Source organism: Rana temporaria, chromosome 5 (assembly GCF_905171775.1).
Source record: "Rana temporaria chromosome 5, aRanTem1.1, whole genome shotgun sequence".
In the NCBI taxonomy this organism is placed as follows: domain Eukaryota; kingdom Metazoa; phylum Chordata; class Amphibia; order Anura; family Ranidae; genus Rana; species Rana temporaria.
In genome coordinates this window covers 319,964,702-319,981,549 of record NC_053493.1, presented here as the reverse complement: position 1 = coordinate 319,981,549, position 16,848 = coordinate 319,964,702, and positions in this window count along the sequence as shown.

Here is a 16,848-nt window from a genome sequence, read left to right as displayed (position 1 = left end):
CTTGGCCCGCGCCTCTTCCAAGATGGCGGTGAAGACCTTAGCTAAACAGCTCACTGCTTCCCCGGACAAGTCCATCCGTGCTGACAGTGACGACGAGGAGAAAATAGATCCACATACTGGCGGTTCTCCTACCCTGCCGCCCTCAGGTATGTCCCAAGGTGACTTTTTCAAATACATGGAAGCTATGCTGCACAAGGCGCTCAAAACCACCTCAGATCAGATCACTAATAGACTGTCCCGTGAGATCAGGGAGCTTGGTCAGTGCACAATAGACCTGGAAACCCGGGTAGATGATATTGAACTGACCCTCCAAGAACAGGCCCAAGAGCAGGCGGCTCTCCGTGAGGAGAATGCCACGCTTTTGTCTCGTCTGGAAGACGCAGAAAATCGCTCCCGCAGGTCCAATTTGCGTATTCGCGGTATACCTGAAACCGTTGATGACCGGCAATCTTTCTCTACGGCCCTGTTTCAGGAGCTTGCACCCCCCATCCCAATTGAACGCCTGGAGTTCGACAGGATCCACAGGGCCCTCACCCGTCGCCAGCAAGATGGCCCCCCACGGGACATTATCATTAAGCTACATTTATTTCGCACAAAAGAACAACGGCTTGCTGCTGCACGAAATAAGGATACCCTCCTGTTCCAGGGCCATACCTATCAGCTCTTCTCTGACCTGGCCCCCCTCACAATCGCCAGAAGACGGGCGATGAAGCCTCAACTGCAAATTCTCATTCAACACCACTTGAAGTATACTTGGCGATTCCCCTTCGCCCTGCAATTCTCCTACCAGGGCCAGCAACACTCCTGCACCTCGCCTGAATCTCTGCAGTGCCTTTTTAGAATCCCTCCACCTTGCCGTCCCTGCTCAATCATCAGAGACTAACTTGCCTCGTACCCCAGCCCGTGATGCAGCCCATCCGTACACCTTCACCCCAAAGAGAGCCCAACAGGGTCCCTCCTCTGTTCGCAAGGGGACCCCTGCTCGCTCTCACAGGGATGGGGCTCCTGACCGTCAACTGTATTCGCCTCACTGAAGAGGCTTGACTAACTTTATTTTTTTGCAGGTCTCTCTCTTTTTTTGTCTTTTACCCTAGTGCCGGGCTGAAGTTTTTGTTACGCCTTGCCCCATCTGCAGCAGATTTGTCTGTCAAGGCACGGAGAGACTGCCTTCCCTGGTTCTCCCCTCTCTCAGGGGGAGACAAGTGCAACCCTGTGAGGTCCATAGGGGTTGCTCAGGTCCAGTTATTTATACTTTACTGTTCTCGTTTTCTGTTTTTTTTTGCCACCCAAGTATGTTTTTCATTTTTATTTAGCTTTAAGTCAGTCCGCCTCGGGCTACTACCTTTTATGGCTTGAGGCAGCAAAGATGCATTTTTGCATCTACCAACCAGGTTTATCTTTATGTTCTTTTTTTTTTGTCTGTTAAATATATAATTATATCTCCATAGATATATTCTCACTCCTATATCTGTTTATGGTTGTCCAGATTACCTATGGTTGCCTCTCTGTTTCTATCATGCACCTTGGGGGGTACCCCCCCCCCCCAGGGTCTATGACTCTCAGGAATACTGTTATCCCTCCTTTCCCCCTACCCCTTCCCAATTACCATTTCCCTGTTTTCCTTCCTGTTCCCTTGGCCCTATACCCCCCATTCCTGTCCCCTCCAGTTATCCTTCTCCCTATCCCAGAATATCCTTTTGCTATTCCCCCTTAAGCTGGTAGGTTATTTTAGCACCTGGTGTTAGAATCTGGGTGCCTCTCCTCAGATGTGCAACGGTATACTCATTGCAACTGGTAGTCATGTACACCACTGGTTTGGTCAAATTTCTTCTGTTTTCATTTTCATTTCTAGGTATGTGCTTAAATCGTACTTACAGTTTGTTGTTCCTCTTACATTACCACATGATAAGTAATTTTGGTATCTCCCGTCTGTGGCGGGGAGCTGTCATTGCTCCCCCTTTCTATGGTGCACCCACACCCGTGCTAGCTGGTTGGCCGGTGGTTGGTGCACTATTTGGTCGGGCGACAGAGTTTGACTCTTATCCCTCCTTATGTTCTTTTGTTTGCCCTACAAACCTTTCTTTCCCCTCTCTCCTTCTTTCTTGCCTTGCTCTTCTACTCTTTCTTTCCTCCTTCCTCCTTGTCGGCGTGGTCGCGGAACCCCGAGGCTGTCCCATAATATTTTTTCTTTCAGCCCTAGATGGCCCCCTTGAATATTCTTTCCCTGAATGTTAAGGGCCCGAACTCTCCTAACAAAAGAGTGAAGGCGTTCCAAACATTTGCCTCTCTAAAAGCAGACATAGTGGCCCTCCAGGAAACTCACTTCTCTGAGCGCAATACTCCAAAATATTTCAGCCCTAAATATCCTCAGGTGTTTACTGCTTCAGCTAATACGAAGCACCGGGGTGTTCTATTTGCCTTACATCACTCTATTCCCTTCTCAGTGACCTCGGAAATAAAAGACCCTGAGGGCCGCTATATTATATTAGTGGGTCTGCTTCAAGAAGTGGAGATTACTCTTGTTTCCTATTACGCCCCGAACATTAATCCAATCCTCTTTTTTTCACACCTATTTCAGATCTTACGCTCCCATTGCAAGGGCACTCTGTTTTTACGTGGTGACTCGAATTTAAAAACTACAGCCCCACCTAGATAAATCCCCTTATGCTCCTGACCAGTACTCTCCCTCTCTACGCTTTCAGAAACTTCTCCAACAGGCTTCTTTACTTGATTCATGGCGGGAGTGTAATCCAACAAGGAAAAACTATACGTTTTATTCCTACCCCCACAAATCATTCTCTAGAATTGGCCATATTTTTGTCTCGGTCGCATCTTCCCCTATTTTGCTTAGCTCCACCATTCAGCCTATTACTTGGTCAGACCACTGTGCAGTACTAACTTCAGTCTCTTCCTTGATTCCACGCTCTAAAGATCGTACCTGGTGTATGAACGAAGCCCACCTCACTAACCAGTCCTATTGTCTAGATATCCAAATTGCCCTTGCGGATTATCTTAAACACAACTCCACGCCTGAGATTTCCCCAGTTCTTCTGTGGAAAGCACATAAACCGGTAATTAGGGGTAAATGCATCTAGGTGTCGACCCACTTGAATCGTGACAAGAAACTCCAGTTGGCCAAACGTGAACATGACTTTCACCAATGTTTCCTTCAGTTTCAGTCCTTCCCATCTGAACCCCATAGGATAGCTATGGAAAGAGCTCAAGTAGAATTGGACCTGCTGTTGGCCGAGTTAGCAGATAAGGCCATCCGCAGGTCTGCCCACACCTATTATACTAAGGCTAACAAACCTGACACCTTCCTGGCATTGCGTCTTCGTCATCCGGATGGGGCCCATGTTCCCATCCGGCTTCGTGCAGACAAACATTCATTTACCAGCAATCCTGTTAAAGTTTTGGCTATATTTCGTCGGAAGTTAAAGGAGTTGTATAAAGCCCAGTCTTCTTTCTCTCCTGATGAGGCCGAAACCTTGTTTCGGGAAATTCCCTTACCCACTTTATCTGACTCCAATCGCGAGCTTCTGGAGAAGCCTATCACAAAGGAGGAGGTCATTTCAGCTATCAAAACACTTAAGCCCCATAAAAGACCAGGCCCAGATGGGCTTTCGAGCACTTATTACAAGAAGTTTGTTGTTACCCTGGCCCCACTCCTTTCCAAATCCTTTAATGCTATATTGCGGCAACACTCTTTTGGTCGAGACACATTGACAGCCATTATAGCCATGATACCCAAACCCAATTCGGATAATACTTTGTGGTCCAACTTTAGGCCCATCTCGTTGCTTAACTTGGATATTAAAATTTTAGCCAAGATCATGGCCTTACGTCTCAATCCCATCATAGGTGGGATGATACACAAAGACCAGGTGGGTTTTATTCCCCGCCGCCAGGCTAGTGATAACATTCGCCGAGTTGTCCTACTCCAACATGTTGCCAGAAGTCGTAAAATCCCCATGCACCTGTTGTCTCTTGACATCAGGAAAGCATTTGACACTGTCTCATGGCCCTACCTAAATTTTATACTTACCCGATGGGGTTTTGGTCCACATTTTTTACAATGGGTGGGCTCTCTTTATAACCATCCGCAGGCATATGTTAAGTACTCTGGGTTTCGTTCTGATAGTTTCCAGATTGGTAGGGGCACCAGGCAGGGCTGTCCCCTATCCCCCCTGCTCTTTGCTTTAGCAATAGAACCTCTAGCTGCCTTAATTAGGACCAGCCCTGATATCAAAGGACTAGAAATTGCCTCTACTTCCCACAAGATCTGCCTATTTGCGGACGACGCACTTTTATTTGTAACCTCCCCCCGTCTAACCCTTCCGAACTTATTACAAATCCTTGACAAATTTGCTAAAGTCTCTGGCCTAGAAGTCAATCAATCCAAATCGCGGGCTCTCAATGTGTCTCTTCCTGCTAAGGAGGTAACTCACCTCCAAGAATATTTCCCCTTTACCTGGTCCACTGCTTCCCTACCATACCTAGGTATAAAACCGACTTGTGACCCAGCTTCTCTCTTCCGGTCTAATTATCTCCCCATGCTGTCACAGTTATCTCTGTTAGACTCTTGGAAACCATTATGTGTTTCATGGCTGGGTCGGGTGGCTGCTGTCAAGATGTCCCTGCTTCCTAAGTTACTATATCTCTATAGAGTCCTGCCAATAGTCGTCCCATCTTACTTTCACCGGATTATTCAGTCCCGTGTGTTTAGATACATATGGGGTCCTATTAAACCTAGGGTTTCTAGATCTATTCTTCTCCGCAATAGACTTAGTGGGGGACTTGGGATTCCCAATTTTCTTCGTTATTATCAGGCCTCCCAGCTGGCCCAGAACACCTTGCTTCATGCGTCTACTGAAATCCATATATGGGTCGGCCTGGAGGCCATTGATATTTTTCCCTTATTGGTCCACAATCTATTGTGGTTACCCCCGTCGGTCCACACCTCTATTACGAATCCGATCACGCGTCATTCGCTCAAAATATGGGACTCTTTACGTGCCCCTTTCCACTTAGTCTCCACCCATACCCCTTTACTTTCATTTTTTGGTCACCCACTTTTTTATCCTGCTTTCACGGAACCGGAATCCTTCCGGTTTTGGTCCCAGGCAGGGTTACGCCGGATCTGTGATATAGTGAGTAAAACCACTCTTAAAACTTTTCTGGAATTCCAGGCCCAGGTTAAATTACCCTCTGTTGAATACTTCCACTACCTTCAAATAGCCCATTTCACTCGAACAGTGACAGGTGTCCGTCCCTCATTTGATAGTATGTCCTTCTACGAAAATATTTGTAACTCAGATCCACATGCCCCTGGTATTATTTTGCGTATCTATAGTTATCTCACAGCTCCACCGTCTGAACTCCCTCTATACGCTGCACAGTGGTCCAAAGATTTACAAGTAACGTTGGAGCCAGAGGACTGGGCAAATATTTGGGCCCGCACTAAGACTTCCACTCAAAATGTGGTGGCCTTGGAGGCCAATTATAAGGTGCTCATGCGGTGGTACCTGGTCCCTGCTAGGATAGCTAAATTCTCACCTTCATACTCACCTGTATGTTTCCGGGGCTGTGGAGAGAGAGGTACTCATGAGCATATCTGGTGGTCATGCCCTATTGTACAACAATTCTGGACACTGATATTTCGTATGGCCTCTACTCTCTTACACAATACCCTCCTCCCCGATCCATCTTTGGCCTTGCTAAATCATATCAATGGTGACTACACTAGGGCCCAGGTTCGCCTCCTACTTCAATTAACCACGGCCGCTAAACAAACCATAGCCAAGGCCTGGAAAACCCCTAAACTCCACATAACCGAAGTAAAGCACAGAGTGACCCAAGCAATGATCCATAGTAAGACTGAAGCAATTGTCCTGGACCGAGTCCCCCAGCACGACAGGATATGGTCCCCATGGGTGGAGTACTTTCTCCCTCCCGACTTTGATGCCACCTTCCCTACCCCATGATCGTTGTGACGTTCCCTCAATCTGACACTAAGACCCTTTGGGGGCTCACGCGTCCATGCCGACATCCTCTCTTCTCTTCACTTTTCCCTCTTTTTTCCCTATTTGCTCCTAGCTCTCACCTTCCCATTTTTCCTTCTTCGTCCCCATCTCTTGGGACTTCCCTACCCCCATATTAAAACATTTTATTTATGCATACAAGGGCGGTACTGAGACTTACTGCCCCTATTTAGCTTATGGTTCCCTAACTTTGAACCTACAGAGTACGTATTGTTGTTTTGCACTACTCTTGGAATAGAGTAGTTTCCTTTGTTATTTTAGATTTTTTGTCCTTAACTGATATGTTCCCAGTAACTTCCACTATAATACCTTCCCTCATTATGTTCTACTTGATTTCAAGCTATCTGTGCTCAGATAATCTTGCTGAAATGTTTGTACTCGCTGTATCCAAGATGTACCATTGTATCGCCGCTATCGTTTTAAGCGGAAATGTTTGCTATTTTACTCTGTATTCTTTATTTTTCAATAAAAATATTTGAACAGAAAAAAAACGAAGAAGTAAAAGCTAAAATAGAAATAAGATCTTCGTTCTCACAATAACACTCTGCATACAATATGAGATCTGCAAGATATGCATGCCACCCAGGTAAATTAAGCTGGCTGACATCTATTTTAAAAAACAGCCTAACATTTTTTTATACCATAGAATGCCACATCCTATTAAAACAAGTGCAATGCTATACACAGGCTAGGGACAACCATACTGGGACTCATTCATTAAGTGGAGAAAAAAAAAAGGTCAAAGCTATTTTATTTTTTTATTAATTCACCAGCACATTTTTTAATGCGAACACTGTCCTATTTATTAACATTCACTTGGCAAAATGAACAACTTTGCTAAGTGAACAGCATCTATTCCTTAGCAAATTAACGAATTTACCTTTTGCATTTATATGTCAAAATGTTTTATTATTTTATTTTTTTATTGCAAAAACAGCAGCAATAAAGCTCAAGCAAGAGTTCATTAAAGGAAGATGCTTTAAATTTGTTGTAAAGACTACTATTATACTTTTATATTTTTGCTCATCATTTGCATTTTACAAAGAAATGCGTGAATGTGTCACCATATTTGTATATCTTGTTCACTTACATTTTTTTTAGGTTGGAAAAATCTGTAACCATGGAGACCAATCATGCTCTTCCCTAGAAGCAAGTTTTGTAATAAATGCACATAAAAGCCTAGCGCTGATCTGTATAATTCCAACTAAAATGTGTAGTGAAGCTTAGTTTGGTGCAAATATAAAAGTGGGTCCTTTCAAAAGATGTACATAGGCATTACTCAAAGACAAAGAAACACTGATTAGTATCTTCTCTTCTAGGTCTTGCCATTTGCAGAGTGTCAAGGTTGTTGGTTATGCAGCAGTAAAGAAACCTATCATTAATTTTCAGTAAAAAGATTGCTAAGTTTCTGACTACCATAAGAAATGTGTCAAACAATAGACAATAAGGGGTTGATTTACTAAAATTAGAGAGTGCAAAATTTGGTGCAGCTGTGCATAGTAGCATAGTAGCCAATCAGCTTCTAACTTAAGTTTGATCAATTAAACTTTCACAAAAAAATGGTTTCTATGCAGAGCTGCACCAGATTTTGCACTCTCAAGTTTAAGTACATAAACTCAATACCATTTTGGCCTCTGATGTCCAAAGAAGTGCTGTAATACAAAACTGTTTGGGATCATTTTTGACTAATGAGTAGGGGTGAGGTTTGGCCGAAAACTTTGCAGGTTTGAAGGTAGGAATTAAGAACAATCTATAAAGCAGTGCATAGACTTTGACCCAAGACTCAACAACTATTAACTATTAGGTAGATTCAGGTAGAATGGCGCTTCTTTGTGCGGGTGTAACGTATCCTATTTACGTTACGCCTCCGCAACTTTTACAGGCAAGTGCTGTATTCTTAAAAGAAAGTTGCGGTGGCGTATCGTAAATAGGCCGGCGTAAGCCCGCCTAATTCAAAATGTGAAGAGGTGGGCGTGTGTTATGTAAATCAGGCTTGACCTGACGTGATTGACGTTTTTCCCGAACGGCGCATGCGCCCTCCGTGGAATTTCCCAGTGTGCATTGCTCCAAAGTACGCCGATAGGACGTCATTGGTTTCGACGTGAGCTTAAATGACGTCCAGCCTCATTCACAGATGACTTACGCAAACGACGTAACATTTTCAAAATTCGACGCTGGAACGACGGCCATACTTAACATAGGATACGCCTCATATAGCAGGAGTAACTTTACGCCGGGAAAAGCCTAATGTAAACGGCGTAAATGTACTGCGTCGGCCGGGCGTACGTTCGTGAATAGGCGTATCTAGCTGATTTACATATTCTAGGCGTAAATCAGCGTACACGCCCATAGCGGCCAGCGTAAATATGCAGTTAAGATCCGACGGCGTAAGAGACTTACGTCGGTCGGATCTTGGTCAAATCTATGCGTAACTGATTCTATGAATCAGGCGCATAGATATGACCGGCCGGACTCAAAGATACGACGGCGTATCAGGAGATACGCCGTCGTATCTCCTATGTGAATCTACCCCTATATCTATAACACTCCTGTAGTTGGTTTCTAGGGTCCACCTGCAGCATTTCACTTTGACTGGGCATGTAGCACAGAACAACACTATCATTGTCCATTACTATTGCCATGTGTGCCGGCTTCACCCACCCCCCCTAATATCTTTCTCTACATCTCTCTCCTTTACCTCCCTTCTTTTTTTTCTCTCCTGCTCTGAAATTTTATTTTATTTTTATAGACTTGAGCTGCCTTTGTTCCTTATACTGTTACGTTGGTTGCATTTATCAGTATACTGTTTTATGCTATATTTCTCTTGTATTTTACTTTGTTGTGGTATTTGAATATACCTTTATTTTTCTTTCAATAAAAACATATTAAACAAAACAAAAAAAAAACAACACTATCATTTCCAAAAAAAGTTAGCAAAAAAAAACAATGCCTGACTATACTTTAGCATTTTTTCGGTAATGTGTTGGAGTCCATGGAGAACATGAAATTAATAGTGCCTGAGGGGACCCATCCGTATGGCAAAAAACTATAACCTCAACTCCAATGCCGCGAACACACGATCGGAAAATCCGACAAGAAATCCGTGGATTTTTTCCAATGGAATTTCTACTCAAACTCATCAAGAACACGGTGACGTACAGCACTACAACAAGCCGAGAAAAAATAAGTTTGATGATTCCGAGCATGCGTCAAATTGATTCCGAGCATGCATGTTTTTTTGCGCGTGGGAAAAATGTAGATTCAGCTCTCAATTTTTTCTGATGGAGCCTACACACGGTCAGAATTTCCGACCAAAAGCTCACATCTGACTTTTGCTGTCGGAATTTCCGATCGTGTGTATGCGGCATAATAGTAACCTGAAAGCTAACCTTTCCAGTTATCACATTTTGCTAACCCTCACTCTAAAGATAGCCCTAACCCTAACAAAACATGTGGTTACCGTGTTAGCACCTATGAGAGTATAACATAATTTTGTTTCATAAAAAAGCCATGTGATTCCCATTTTAGTTGAACCATGAAGGTCATATAATATTGTTTATCAACAAAGCCACAATGATCACATTACTTTGCTGATCAACAAAATCCCTGACATGATAAGCACTGATTTTGTGGATAAATCTGTAAAAGTGACATGGCTGAGTATTTGCCATGCAAATTTTTTAAATACCGTATTTATTGGCATATAACACTTTTTTCCCTGTAAAATCAGGGGAAATCGTGGGTGCCTGTTATACAGTAGTTACATAGTTACATAGTAAGTCAGGTTGAAAAAAGACACAAGTCCATCCAGTTCAACCACAAAAAATAAATAAACAAACAAACAAAAAAAACAGTACAATCCCATACACCCAACTCCATACCCACAGTTGATCCAGAGGAAGGCAAAAAACCCCAGCAGAGCATGAGATCCAATTTGCTACAGTAGGGGAAAAAAATTCCTTCCTGATCCCCCGAGAGGCAATCGGATTTTCCCTGGATCAACTTTATCTACAAATCTTAGTACTCAGTTATATTCTGTACATTTAGGAAAGACTCCAGGCCTTTCTTAAAGCAATCTACTGAGCTGGCCAGAACCATGTCTGGAGGGAGTCTGTTCCACATTTTCACAGCTCTTACTGTGAAGAAACCTTTCCATATTTGGAGATGAAATCTCTTTTCCTCTAGACGTAAAGAGTGCCCCCTTGTCCTCAGTGTTGACCGTAAAGTGAATAACTCAACACCAAGTTCACTGTATGGACCTCTTATATATTTGTACATGTTGATTATATCCCCCTTATTCTTCTCTTCTCATGAGTGAATAAATTCAGTTCTTCTAATCTTTTCTCATAGCTGAGCTCCTCCATGCCTCTTATCAGTTTTGTTGCCCTTCTCTGCACTTTCTCCAGTTCTCCGATATCCTTTTTGAGAACTGGGGCCCAAAACTGAACTGCATATTCCAGATGAGGTCTTACTAATTTGTACAGGGGCAAAATTATATCTCTGTCTCTGGAGTCCATACCTCTCTTAATACAAGAAAGGACTTTGCTCGCTTTGGAAACCGCAGCTTGGCATTGCATGCCATTATTGAGCTTATGATCAACTAAAACCCCAAGATCCTTCTCCACTACAGATCCCCCCAGTTGTACTCCCCCTAGCATGTATGATGCATGCATATTCTTAGTCCCTAAGTGCATAACTTTACATTTATCAACATTAAACCTCATCTGCCACATAGTCGCCCAATCAGACATAGCATTGAGGTCGGCTTGTAAATTGGAGACATCCTGCAAGGACGTTATTCCACTGCATAGCTTGGTGTCATCTGCAAAGACATAAATGTTACTTTTGATCTCAGACCCAATATCATTTATAAATATATTGAAAAGTAAGGGTCCCAGCACTGAACCTTGGGGTACACCACTGATAACCTTGGACCATTCAGAGTATGAATCATTAACCACGACTCTCTGAATTCTGTCTTTTAGACAGTTTTCTATCCATTTACAAACTGATATATCCAATCCTGTAGACTTTACCTTACACATGAGCCGTGTGTGCGGAACTGTATCAAATGCTTTTGCAAAATCCAAATATACCACGTTAAACGCCGATCCCTGCTGTCTCTTAGGGAAGAGGAGCGAGTGCCGCTGAATTACATAGAGCCACAATCTCCTTCCTGTGTACCCGGTGCTCCGTCACGCACAGCCACGCCTCCTGACCCCGCATTGGACTACTGTACTGTCTATCATATGAGCAGGGGCAGGAGGTGTGGCTGTGAGTGACGGAGGGCCGGGTACACAGGAAGGAGATCGTGGCTCGTGTAATTCAGCGGCGCTCGCTCCTCCTCTTCCCTCGGAGACAGCAGGGATGATCTGACACTGATGGCAAAGGTGAGACTGCAGATGGGAACTGAACAGGCTGCATTTTGGTAAATTTGTAGGCTGCAGATGGGCACTAATCAGGCTGCAGTGAGAAGCAAGGCTGCAGAGGGGCACATGTCAGGCTGCAGAGGGGCACAGATCAGGTTGCACTGAAGCTGCAGATGGGCACTAATCACGCTGCATTGATGCTCATTGGCCATTATTTTGCTTCAAAGTGGTTTATTTAAAGAAACTTCCCTCCTAAATCTTATATGCCGATAAATACAGTAGATGTGGCATGGTGGTAATAAAGGCCAACCTTGACAAAATGTTGGCAAAGGCATAATCACCATCACTGGTTCAGTGAAATATACTTATCATCCTTAATAAGCTAAGCTCTATATACAGATAATGGAAAAAAGAGAAAAATTGCGCCAACCCAATACGTGCAATAAAGTCCTTTTGTGTGTCCACAAAAAATTATTCAAATTATCAAGGAAAAAATCGCACAAAAATAAGTGCAAAAAGTAAGTACAAATAAGTCCTTAATACGTGCACATATGCAATAATAAAGTCCAAAAAATGGTGAAATCCAGTTTGGTTTGAATTTATCGATACCCAAGAATAATGTATTTCTTGGGTCTTTGTTGTGCTTTAAAAGATAGTGCTTGGACACCGAATGTTGTTCAAATCCATTGAGGATATTTGTAATATGTTCATTCAATCGAACACGTAGTTGTCGCTTGGTGCGGCCCACATATTGTAGGCCGCATGGACATTGAATTAAGTAGACCACTCCTGTGGTCTCACAGGTTATGAAGGGCTTGATGGAATGCTCCTTCCTTGTGACAGTTGATTCAAACGTGGTCATACGTCTACTCCTACATGAATTGGTTGAACAAACTCTACACCGTCTGCACTGATAGAAACCTGTTAACTGGTTAAAAAAAGAAGAATTCAAACCATTACGCGGGGGATTTATAATATTCGGTGCAATCCGGTTACGTAAGGAAGGTGCACCCCTAAAAACGACCCTTGGTTTATCTGGTAAAAGACCCTTAAGGACAGGGTCATTCTTCGCCAGATGCCAGTGTTTGCTTAAAAGTTGTTTGATACCTCCATGCTGGATAGAATAGTCAGTAATAAAAGGTACACAACCCTGAAATTGGTCACATTCAACCTGAGCTCGCTCCATCAAAAGCTCTTCCCTAGGGACTAAGCTAACAGTCTCCAGAGTCTCTTCCAAAGATTCTATATTGTAACCCTTTTCCAGGAACCGACTAGTCAGCACCTTGGCCTGTTCAGAGAACTCAAGAGGATCAGAACAGTTCCTGCGCAGCCTGAGGTACTGGCTTTTTGGAACTGATTTAAGCCACTGGTTGTGATGGCAACTATTTAAAGGAATAAAAGAGTTGCGATCCGTCGCCTTAAAAAAGGTGGAGGTGCTAAACTCATTATCCCTAACACCCACCTTGAGATCCAAATAGTGGACCTCAGTTTGGCTGGCTTCGAACTTCAATTGGATCCCCCTCTGATTGCGGTTCAGATTCAACACGAAGTCCTCCAGCTTAGCGAGTGGGCCATCCCATAGGAGGAGGATGTCATCAATATACCTTGCCCATAACATGAGCTCTGGCACATTGGCATCATAGATGACATCCTCCTCCCACTTGGCCATAAACAAATTGGCCAAGCTGCATGTTTATTATCGACTGGGCCATAAGAGACGGTTTGAGGAGGAGAACTTCACAATAGATTTCGCATATCCCGCCAAGGATTCCTATGAATTGTGGTCTGTTTACATCCCGGGTCCAATTTAAAGCTGTTCCCCATACTCTGGAGTATCCTGGTGTTAACCATAAATAACGCTGTTATTTGGTTGCCTTGTGGTAAGCCTCAGTCCATGTGGTGGCGGATCACGTTTATGTTAATATTTACACACTGGGTGTCGTTTGTCCTGGATTTCACCATTTTTTGGACTTTATTATTGCATATGTGCACGTATTAAGGACTTATTTGTACTTACTTTTTGCACTTATTTTTGTGCGATTTTTTCCTTGATAATTTGAATAATTTTTTGTGGACACACAAAAGGACTTTATTGCACGTATTGGGTTGGCGCAATTTTTCTCTTTTTTCCATTATTATTTTGTGTTAGGTCACGCAATTGCTGCCTTCATATTTATTCACTTAATTGATTCACTATTTTGTTAGCGCAATTTTTTCCTCTTTTCCTATATACAGATAAAACTGCTGATTTTTACATATAACTCAATCATGAAAATGTAACCCAGCAACCAAAAACAACAAAATGCATTGTATCATTTGGAAACATGGTTGTTTTCCTCTCTTTTCACTTGTGTCTACTGCTGCCCACCATCCATGGAGTGCATGCTTATTTAAAAAAATGTGTATACATAACTTTGTTCAAGGTGTCATAGGTTCTGTTTCTCTTGTTCTATCCTGCCTGGTTGGTGGGTCCTGAATGTTGTAAAAAAAACATAACCACATGATAACATCACAGCCACTCTCTGCAGCATCCTCCTATGAGTCCAGAGTGGATTGATGATGCACCCACAGAGGATGGCTCCTTGATGTCCTGTATGCATGGGTTGAATTACTCATGATGATCCATCTACTTTCAGAGAAGAATTTCTGTGGGGTACATTGTTGCAAATAGGTGTGTGCTGCTTGTACAGATTGTTTTGTCATTCAGACATGCACAGTAACTCACATTTCAGAGGGCAGTTGACAGGTGTCTGTCACCTTATCACCGCCTGTTTTAAGCCTCAAAATGCCAAAACACCATTCTGTAACGGTATGTAGGCATGTCTATAACCATGATGCTGCCTTTCCTCATTTAGGTCTGTGATCAGGGGTCTTGCCTACTATACTTTTACCTCCTCCTGGTTGAACAAGCCATCTCATTAACCTACATTTTGAGGAGAACACAGGTTCAACTGGCCATTGCAAAATGACTTCTTTACTAAAGAAAGCTCCCATTTTCAATAAACTCATTCTCACTATACTAACATATTTCTGAGAAGTAAAAAAAATATTTTTGTAAAATTGGAATGTTAAATTCACATACACAGAAAACAATATTTCAATTACCTTTATTCATTTGATCAACAACAGAAAAACGTGATATGACTATTTTCCTAGATTATCTCTGGGTGTTAAAGGTCACAAAGTGATCTCTAACCTTGAAAAGTAATTTTTCTCATCACTTGTTAAAAGCACCAACCATAACACATTATTGAGTCAACCTTACCAAGGATATTGATACCACATATATTAATGTACTTGTAACCTGGAAAAGCCTCTTTATAAATAGTTTATCATCAAATTGTATCATCTGGTATGTACACAGAAAACACAAAACTAGGAACTCAATACCGTTTTATAGATCTGAAATGGAATTTGCTATTTAGTTTCAGTTATAACCAGTGGCGGCTGGTGCTCAAATTTTTTTGAGGGGACGCAAATAAACTGAAAAAAAAAACCTCATCAATTGCAGCCACTGTGCCCATCAAACACAGCTACTGTGCCAAACGCAGCTACTGTGCCATCAAATGCAGCCACTGTACCCATAAATTGCCGCTACTGTGCCATCAAACGCAGCTATTGTACCCATCAATTGCTGACACTGTACCCATCAATTGCCACCAGTGTGTCCCATCAAATGCTGCCAGTGTGCCCATCAATTGCTGCTACTGTTCCCCATCGAATGCTGCCAGTCTTCCCATCAATTGCTGCTACTGTGCCCCATCAGATGCTGCCAGTGTGCCCATCAATTGCCGCTACTATGCCCCATTGGATGCTGCCTGCACTTACCTGTCTCGGAGCAGGTCAGCAGCGGTCTCCTGCATGTCCTTCGTGTCTTCTTCTGCCCTCTCTCAGGCATCCAATCAAAGCGCCTGACGTTTTAGCCAATCGGGTGACCGGTAACAGACCCGGCAACATGATTGGCTCAGAGGCGGATTAAGTATTAGCAAAGCAAATTCCTTCTCTTTGCTAACACACAGCTGAGTGAACAGCGAACGCCAAGCATGGCGCCCGCTGTTCAATTTTTTGGGCGCGTATTGGAGCCTATGGCTCTAATCAGGTCCTTCCAAAAAACACCCCCGCCAGTGTAATTCAGGTGCCCTGCGCCCAAAAAAGGGGTCGGACACCTGAATAGGGGGTGTCAGCGGCGACCATAGATAGATTCATGCAATGCATGAATCAATCTATGGTAATAGAACGGTGCAGGAGAGAGGGGGCGGCGCTCCTGCGCCCTTTATGGGCGCACCGCCACTGGTTATAACATTTACAAATTAGTCATTTTTCTTCATTCATTTTAGCCAAAAGTTATATTGCTACATCTCTTTGGTAAAAATAACACAAATCAATGAATATTATTTAGTCTTTGTGAAGGTTATAGAGTCTACAAGTTATGGTGCCAATCACTGAAAATGTATCACACCTGATTACACCTGATGTACTGATGGCCTATCTCATTTCTAGAGACACTAAATAGCCAGGAAAGTACAAATACCTCCCAAATGACCCCTTTTTTGAAGGTAGACATTCCAATGTATTTAGCATGAGGCATGGTGAGTTTTTTGAAGCTGTATTTTTTTCCCACAATTATTTGCAAAGATTTTTTTCACCAAATTGTCATATTAACAGGTTATTTCTTTCACATGGCATATGCATATTTGCAACTACACCCTAAAACACATTCTGCTACCCCTCCTGAGTATGGCGATACTACTTGAGTGAGACTTTTACACAGTCTGGCCACGTACAGAGGCTCGCCATCCAAATAGTACCTCCAAGCATTCTAGGAGCATAATTTATACAACGTATTTCCTGCCTACAGTACCTATCACGCTTTTGAAGGCCGTGGAGCACCAGGACAATGGAAACACCCACAAAAGTACCCCATTTTGGAAAGCAAACACCCCAACGTATATTCTATGAGGCATAATGAGTAATTTTTTTCACAAGTTTTTGGAAAATGTGGAAAAAGAAGGAAAACACATGATTTTTAAGATATTTCTAACACACAACATGTACATACCAAAAATGACACCCCAAAATACATTCTGCTACTCCTCTTGAGTATTGCAATAACACATATTTGAGACTTTTACACAGCCTGGCCACATACAGGGACATACATTAATTAATTTCTTCACTATCCATTACATTTTTGAAGGCCCTTAATATTTCTAACACATAGCATGCACATACCAATTTCCCCCCCCAAAATACATTCTGCTGAGAAAAGGGTAAATAAATGATTACCTATGGTTTTAGTAGTGCAGTTGTCCAAAGAGGAGAGCATAGATCCAGGCAGGGACGTAGCGAGCAACAGTGAATGGAATTGTGCAGGCAGCAGGCAGGAATATTGTCCATAGTAAATACAGGCAGCAGGCAGGGATACTGTATATATACAG